The sequence below is a fragment of the Mercenaria mercenaria genome, chromosome 17, assembly GCF_021730395.1.
Source record: "Mercenaria mercenaria strain notata chromosome 17, MADL_Memer_1, whole genome shotgun sequence".
Lineage (NCBI taxonomy): Eukaryota > Metazoa > Mollusca > Bivalvia > Venerida > Veneridae > Mercenaria > Mercenaria mercenaria.
Window position 1 is genome coordinate 65,979,407 of NC_069377.1, and position 8,855 is coordinate 65,988,261.

Here is an 8,855-nt window from a genome sequence, read left to right on the forward strand (position 1 = left end):
CATAACTCTGGTCTGGTTGAGTGAAATCCCAAACAGAACTGCAGATGAGCAACTTCACTTGCTATATAATAACGCTCTTATGTTTTATGACTCTAAGTCAAATACTTTTTTGAGATACAAGCGAGGCAAACGTGTATGCCTTTTATGTATATTTTCGAAAATCAAGGGTCATACCTCTGATCTGATTGACAGAAGTCCGGAACAAAATCCTAGGTGCACAACTTCACATGCTGCATAATATTATTATGATGTTTCATGACCCTAGGTTAAAAACTTTTTGAGATACATGCGACACAAACTTAGGCCCTTCTTATGCATATTTTTGATTATGTCAAGGGTCAGAACTTACTCTGGTTTGGTTGTGCGAGAGCCAGCTCGAAACCCTTAGTGCACAACAACAATCCTGTGAGGTTTGATGACTCTGCATGTAATACTTTTTGAGATATGCACGACAAAAATCCAGATATATGAACGGACAGACAAGGGAAACTCTCAGTGCCCTCCTCCCTCTCTCAGCTCCCAAATATCTGGCTATAGCATAATTATATGTGTGTACCATGATTCCATAAAACTGAAATTTGCCAAATGGTTTCTCTCCATCAACCTGTCCCCTTCCACCCCATCCTACCATCCCACATACTACACACGAATTCTGGTGTTGCAATTATTTTCTCTGAACTTATTCTCACTGATTTACCAGATGTGCGTCTATAGGACACTGGTACCCCAACTTCCTGTCACTGTATGCATATTTCTAATTAAGTCAAGGGCCCTAACTCCGGGCAGGCTGTGTGAAATCCCAATTAAGCCATTAGATGCACAACTTCATATGCTGAATACAATCCTGTGAAGTCTGATGACTCCAGGTCAAATACTTTACCACACAAATCCGGATGGACAGACGTACAGACAAGGGCAAATCTAAAACCTAAAACCGCTTTACTCTTTCCAGTGTATTCATTATTACTTTAAGCTTCCTATAATGGCACTTTAAATCCAAATCAACACCAGTAATAATAACTAATATAATTTTCTAATAGTCCAAATATTTTCAGTTTAAATCCAAACATCATATTTTGCCAGCCGGTAGTATCAATTCCTTCTGGAAGTCTAAAACTTTCAATAGTACATTCACTCAACATGAAAGGTCTATTTGAACCTGAGGGAACTATACCCTAATTGCTATACTAATTAAATCCGTCGATTTCATGTCTTTTTAACTCAATGTGTTCTTTGTTAATGTATGAATGTTTCACTAACAAATAACTGGCACCCCGAGAATTTCACGATACTGTATTCATAAAAGTGTTAATGATGTATTCAGAGTGAAACCTGAGTGTCATTGTATTGTGGATATAAAAATTTGAATAATTATGTTAAGGGACTCTTTCTACGACTTGGTTGTTATAGTATGTCAGTCTATAACTATCTAGATATTTTTTCATAATTACGTTCATAAAATATCACTAAAACCTTGATACATAATGCTGAAAATGGACGTTACTTTTATAAAATTATTTCCAGTGGTAAGAAAGACATGGAGTTGACACGACATTACGCAATTGATCTTTGACCTGTAAGTGTGACCTTGACCTTGGACTTAGTGACCTTAGTCATGTTCTAGTTTCATGAAAATCTTCCAAGTGGTTTAGACAATATGACGCTGACAAGCTATTTGAGAACTGACCTCCAAATATGATCTTGACATTTGATGTAGTGACCTACATGGGTTGTGCGCTCTGTCCATCGGTTTAATGAGGTTAATAGTTTTATAAAAAATTGAGGAGATATGGAGCACATACAAATTATGGATGGATGGATGGATTGATTGATGGGCCAACAGATATGCACGAGTTCAATGTAATCCCCGGATACTTTTTACTTTGGGTGTATGAGGAAGTTAGTAAGCAGCAATGGAGAACACGGAATTCTGATATAAAGGTGTGACACATAAACAATAATACTAAATTGTATGAAATACACATTCATTAAAATACCAAAATTTAAGAAACTTACTTTACATTCTGTCATCGAATGATAGAGATATCACTACAAACTGCCTGAATAGGAACAATCAGCTGATCTCCCACGACTCTGTCAGTTAAAAGTTCAAACGTGAATGCAAGCATCATGGTAAAAACACTTGAAATTTAATCATTCCTGAACAATATACTATAATAGGGCTACATCTCAGACCATCTGAAAAATCTAATATTAACTTACTTTACTACCTATTTAAAGATATATCCGCTTAAAAAACACAAAAGAACGTTAAATCCCTATTTAACCTGTGGTTGAACTGATCTAGACAAATATATATCTTTATTTTCTACAATTTGTTTTCAGTTCAGAACGTCTATAACAAAAGTATTTTGTTACCTTCCATGCTTACATCAATTAAGGATATTTGGTTGGTGAATTTATTATAAAGAAAAGTAGAAATAGTGAAGAGAGGAACGAATCAAAATAATACGACCATGGTAGAAAAGGTACAGCGCTACCTTTTTAAAATATTTTATTTATTTCATTATTGTAGTTTGAATAAAACCAAACAACCTACGAAATTGAAAAAAAAAACAAGATCGCAATGTCCTTTTGACTTTTTTATTAATAAACAACTTACGGAAAAAAACAAGATCGCAATGTCCTTTTACTTTTTTATTAATAAATACTGCTTCAGGTATAAACTATTGGCTTCTTTTTTAATTTTCTATGTTGCGTTTACTACCTAAGAAAGTTCTCTGTTAGAAGGAAAGAATAATTATACAAAATTTGCGGAGTTATCACATATAAAAGAAATACAGTAAATCATTACTTTTAGGCTCTGCGTTTGATCAATTTTATGGTAATAATTCTGAATAAATTCAATATTATTTTAGTAAAGTATCAGTGCATTTTTTTAATATAATCACTTATTGAATGTTTGCCGTTCAATACTCAAAACTATTGTCCGAGGTTCGATGGATCGTGTGCAAATAGTTTTGACTATTGGCTGGCAGTAAGTGTCCAGTAAGTGGTTTATTACATGACATCAGAAATAATTGTTCATTTGGCCTTCAACTTTTGACTTTAGCGAGTTTAGCCCTGCAGTGAATGTCGAATATATACCGGTCATATAGCACAAACTATCAACTGGCAATAAATATAACATATCGTGTAATAATAGGAAATGTTGACATAAATACAATTATGACCCCACTATAGCTTTCATAAACTGTGCTAATCCTAAACACAGTAACACAAAAGTATTTTTGAATGCGTTATAAAGGTGTCATATCTTATCTTATATCATATTATGTTTGTTTTGAACTTAAAGACCTTATTTCTACATATATCAGCATATCTATTTACACTAACAGGTAGACTAACACAATAGCTGTCAAGAAAAAAGTTATATTCCATGAGAAATTGTATTGTCCCATTCCTTAAAAAGTGTTCTATTACCTAAAAATCCAGGGTCACTGTTACAGGCTTAAGTTAAATTTATTTTTCTCTCTCACGATATTTAATTAGCTGTGTCGTATTTTGACCATGTAGGAGAGTAACTTAAAATACCTTCAAATACGTATCTGACTGAAAATCTTACACTTAGATTGAATACTTTTTGAAAAAGGAACAATCGGGACTGCAATTTCAGCAGAGAAGATTTTCAAAGTTTTCAAAATTGCAATTTACCCAATCCCTGGCGCCATGTTTTTTCTTTTCCTTCTGGGCATACAGGGAAAATTAGCCCCGTACGTTTTGAACGGAAAATGTTTATTTGAAGGGATTTGCTGTGAAATTATTTTGACTAAGCCATCAGTTTTAGAGAAAAATATGCCATATTGCCATAAAGGGATTTTCTTAACTTTGTAGAAGCCCAGCGGTTTTAAAAGAAGATTTTCAAAGTTTCCAATAGAGCCATATAGAGAAAGCAAGTCCCACCTCTTGCACCATAATATTGTTTATCAAAGAAACATTTTAAAAAGGGAAATTGGTAGGGGGTCATCCAAGGAACATTTCTGTGAAATTATTTCAATGTAAGGCCAGCGGTTTCTGAGGGGATTATTCAAGTGTTTCGTATTGGTTGCCATGTAATTATTCTGCATGTATGATCTAGGATTCATGGAATTTGAAGTGGGCCATGTAAGGAACATTTTTGGTAACTGTTGGAGTGAAATGGACGTATTGGTATAAGTAGTAGACGACGATGGACAGACAGGAATCAATCAATCCTCAAAGCTCACCATAAACATATAAATGTTCTGTTCATGTGAGCTAAACAATACATACTTATGACAACTGAAAATAATGGGGACATGACATACCATACTGCTTTACATAAATTGAGGGGTGAACACACAAAGAGATGCCTTTGAATGGGATTTCTTTAATTTTCCGGTCCTTACACATTTTTCTGCACTGGTTACACAGCAAAATATCTTTGGGGAAGAAATGTTTGGCCTGTTTATCTTTTCTTATTACTAGCAGCTTTCTGTAACCAAATAATGAATTTCAAATAAAAAACCCTTTTCTCAACCAAAACATTACTGTAAATTTTGCAAGATATGTAAATGTTACTTACAAATAATATTCAGTTTACATCCCATCCACTGCATTAGATCATAAATATCATTTTTATGGCAACCACTTCTAAACTGTGTTGCATGTGTTTGTTTTGGATACTAGGAAAGTACTGCAACTTAGTGTTATAATGTACGTGAACATTCAGACAAATGTTTTATTGAGTTATATCAATTATTCTTGCTTTTCGTGAGGTAACTTGTATTTCTATAATTTCAAAAAATATACCTTTTATCAGAGTATGTACCAATTTATGGCTGCGAAATTCAAATGAAATTCGCCTGGCTGATGGAAAGTGTGCATAAAACACAAGTTGCATTACAACATGTGCCATTAAAATTGTTATTCAATATATGCTGAAAAGTTTTTCTAGGAATTTGCCTATTTATGTCATAAAACTAAAAACAAAATGCCTGTTGTTAATATATTAAATCTACAGAAATTCAGACAGGTAGAGGTCAGAGTAGTTTGCTAGACTTTTCAGTTTTTTGTACATGAAAATATGTGATATTTCTTCTTCCGTTGTCGCAGCCTAACTTAGACAGTCTAAATATATTTTCATTTATTTTTCAGATTTTGTTGATTCGTTAAAAAAATTCTTGAGTGATAATTCTAATTTTAGTTATATGGAAATTTTGCTGCTCTAACTGTACCTTGTTCCACATAGCCAAACCACTTTTACAGGGTGGGCACATCTCCCGATCGGGGTAATTTAGCTCGTTCGGGGTATTTTACCCCGATCGAGGTAAAAACCTAACAAAAGAAATCATAAATATCAAAATTATAACCGGGAGCGTGTAAAAGCGATTTCTCTTCCATGTCTCGATGTTTTCTAAGTGTAAAAACAAGGCAAAATAAACTCATACATGTACATTTTTCTTTCGCATAAAATGCGCATTTTGGGTAGAAAAATCACAATTTTTGAAAATACACACAAGAGTGACCCAGTACTATCACTTACGCTGTAATATTAGCCAAAAAATGTTTCTCATTCAATCCAGCATCTCAACAGCGACCATTTTGAAGTGAATAAATTTTATCCGTGATGCACACTACAGAATATTCTACTGTTTTGTATTAATTAGTACATATGCGCAAAATTATTAAAATATACAATTTAACTTATGAAAAAGAAGTTAGTTACTTAAAACAATGTAGTTATAAAAAATCAACATTTTATGTCCTTTATCTGTCATAACGTTTGAAGTGATATCTGCGACCAGCTGAAGAGCGAATTCAAAACTCTGTCATGACAGCTGGAGTTTTTTGTGACCAATCAGAGCACTGCATTTTTAAGTACCTGCCAGTTTCAACTTCGACGTTTCTCATTACAGATCAGTGCAGCCGTCAAGCGCATGCCCGGAATGATTTATTGGAGCGCATGGCAAAATTGTGCATTTATTTTACATGTCCGCGCGCATTTATTGTATAATATGCTTAATATACTGACTAAAATCAGTAAATATCACACTTTTTTAGTCTAGAAAGATTTTTGACTGCACATGTCCCAGATGATGCTACAAACTACAAATCTTCGAAGTTTTATCCGGATTTTTTTATGGATTTAACGGTTTTATTTTAGTTTAAAGTTTAAGATTTTACACAAGGATTCTATGATAAAGTCCGAGTAAAATGTTATCATTACCTAAATGAATTTTTAGTATCATTCCGCAATGTCTCGCACATGTTAAAATTATGGATACACGAGTTAGTGATTTATATATATACCGGTATTACTAACCAGTAGCGTCATCGACAGTGACTTGCATTATCTGTCATTGTATTATGTAATTAAATATAAAATAAATTAGGAAAGTGTGGAAAACGTGTTATTTAGCATAGTGAGGGAGACTTTTAAATAATACAGAAAATTGCTTCAGGTTCCAGAATAAGATAAAAAAAATAACATGATGGTTCAATGATTATGAGTACAGGCTGTACTTATTATTAAAAACAATGGAAATAACGGCTTGTGTGCATCACGAAAAATATCCATTCACTTCAAGATGGCGGCGATTGAGTTGCTGCGTTGAACTGTCGAATAATAATTCTCGATCTGTAAGTGTTAGTGATAGTATGGGGCCATTTTAGCCTGTATTTTCAAAAATTGCTATTTTTCTACCCAAAATGCGCATTTTATGCGAAAAAAAATGTACATGTATGAGTTTATTTTGCCTTGTTTTTACACTTAGAAAACATCGAGACATGGAAGAGAAATCGCTTTTACACGCTCCCGGTCATAATTTTGATACTTTATGATTTCTTTTGTTAGGTTTTTACCTCGATCGAGGTAAAATAGCCCGAACGAGCTAAATTACCCCGATCGGGAGATGTGCCCAGCCTGTTTTACACCACTGAAACAAATATTGACTGGCTTACCTATTTTAACTAGCGGACTAATCTGAGATACCGTTACTTTTGTGTCAATTTAAAGACGCGTCACAAAATACCTGTATTCTTTTGTATTTCCATGATGGTAATTATACATGATTTGCATGAAAAATAGACAAGTGATATATATATTAGGCCAAGACAATGTATTTAATGTCTTAACATTTTATTGAATAAATGCAGCAATATGTAGAGCAATCAGTGTATTTAGTTAAATTTCAATCTCATTTTGTTTCTACAGTGTAAAATGGTTATTCATCTATATTCTTAAAATCATGCTGATGAGAGATTGACTAAAAAGTGTGCAGATGAAGTTGTGAAAACACATTTATTCAGGAAGGGGCTTAATTGTCCACCAAAACTCGTAGTATAGCTGTATATTGCCCGTATTATAAGAGTGAGTTTCATGAAGTTGTCTTTGTGGGTAAAAAAGTAGGTCACTAGGTCGTGGCGTGTCTTTATAATAATCAGACAGTTTACTATATAGTTCAGTTTTGAAGTCAGCGATGTTTTGTACTTCTAATAATGGAAACGGTCTGTTATTTTAATTTGGTAAGTCACACTTGACTGAACTACTGATATCGAAAGCTGTTGTCATTACAAGCTGGCCAGTTAAACTACGTGACCTTAGAAATAACCTCTGACGTTAAACAATTCTTTCCTAATTAAGGCGACTCTCTGACTGAATGCGTTCCGTGGATTACATATCACAAAACCCGAGGATGATTGATTGATTCTTTTATTTCCTCCATTCTTGAAGAACATAACATATGTACATTCAAACAACTAAATATTATCGTTACCTTCAAATGCATGACTAATATGTGAAAGCAAGCCCCATTGCGACCCTCTAATTATGCGCAACAAATTCACATCTGAACATATCTGAACATATTCTTTATTTCCAGTAACTTAAACAATATGATGTTTCTCGTTACATAGCCTCAGTATAGTGTATATTTATGTGCCACTAAGGACGGTGAACAAAATCAGATAGTGAAATAAATACATGTGCTTATAGAGGGTGAACTAAAATAGCAACCGTAACATGTGATATATACTTGAAGTATACAATATATGACACATCGGATCGTAATGGATTGACCGGGTCAATGTCTTATTGCCGTATTTACTCTACTGAAAGTGGTAACAGATTTAATTTGTTGTTGGATTTAATTAACAAATTATGTTAAATAACTAGCGTAAATACTTACTTGACATTTTTGGCAGTATAAAACAGACATTGCAACCAAAAGTTTACAAGATGATCATTATATATTCATATAAAGTCAATAAAAACGAAAATCTCAGAATATGACTTATCAATACAAAACTACAGCGACATGTGCGACGAAATAACTAGCAACAATATTGCAATGGACAAAAGTTTGAACTATTTAAATATAGAAAATTGTGAAGAAATGATAAGAAATTTCATAAAGGATGAAATGAATATTAGCAATTACATGTCATTCGATCGCGTACACAGGTTGGGCCGATATAATCCCGCTGCAGAATACCCGAGGCCAATTGTGGCTAAATTTACATTCTATAAAGATTCTATAAAGACAAAGAATATGTAAGGAGTAAAGCTCCCGGATCACTTATAAACACTGATTACTTTGTAAAGGAGCAGTTCCCTCCAGAAATTGAGAGTAAGAGAAAAGAACTGTATAAAGTGGCGAAAGAGGCGCGCAAAATCCAAACAAATAAAGTCCGTCTTGTCAGAGACAGGCTGTATATAAACAAGAAGCAATATACGATGGAACAACCCATACCGGGCCTCGGAAAGGCAAATGAAAACAATATGTTAAACACAGACACGCGTAATCAAAACGATGAAAGACAAAACAATATACAAAGCAGACAATATATAAATACCCAAAGGAAACAGAATTTAC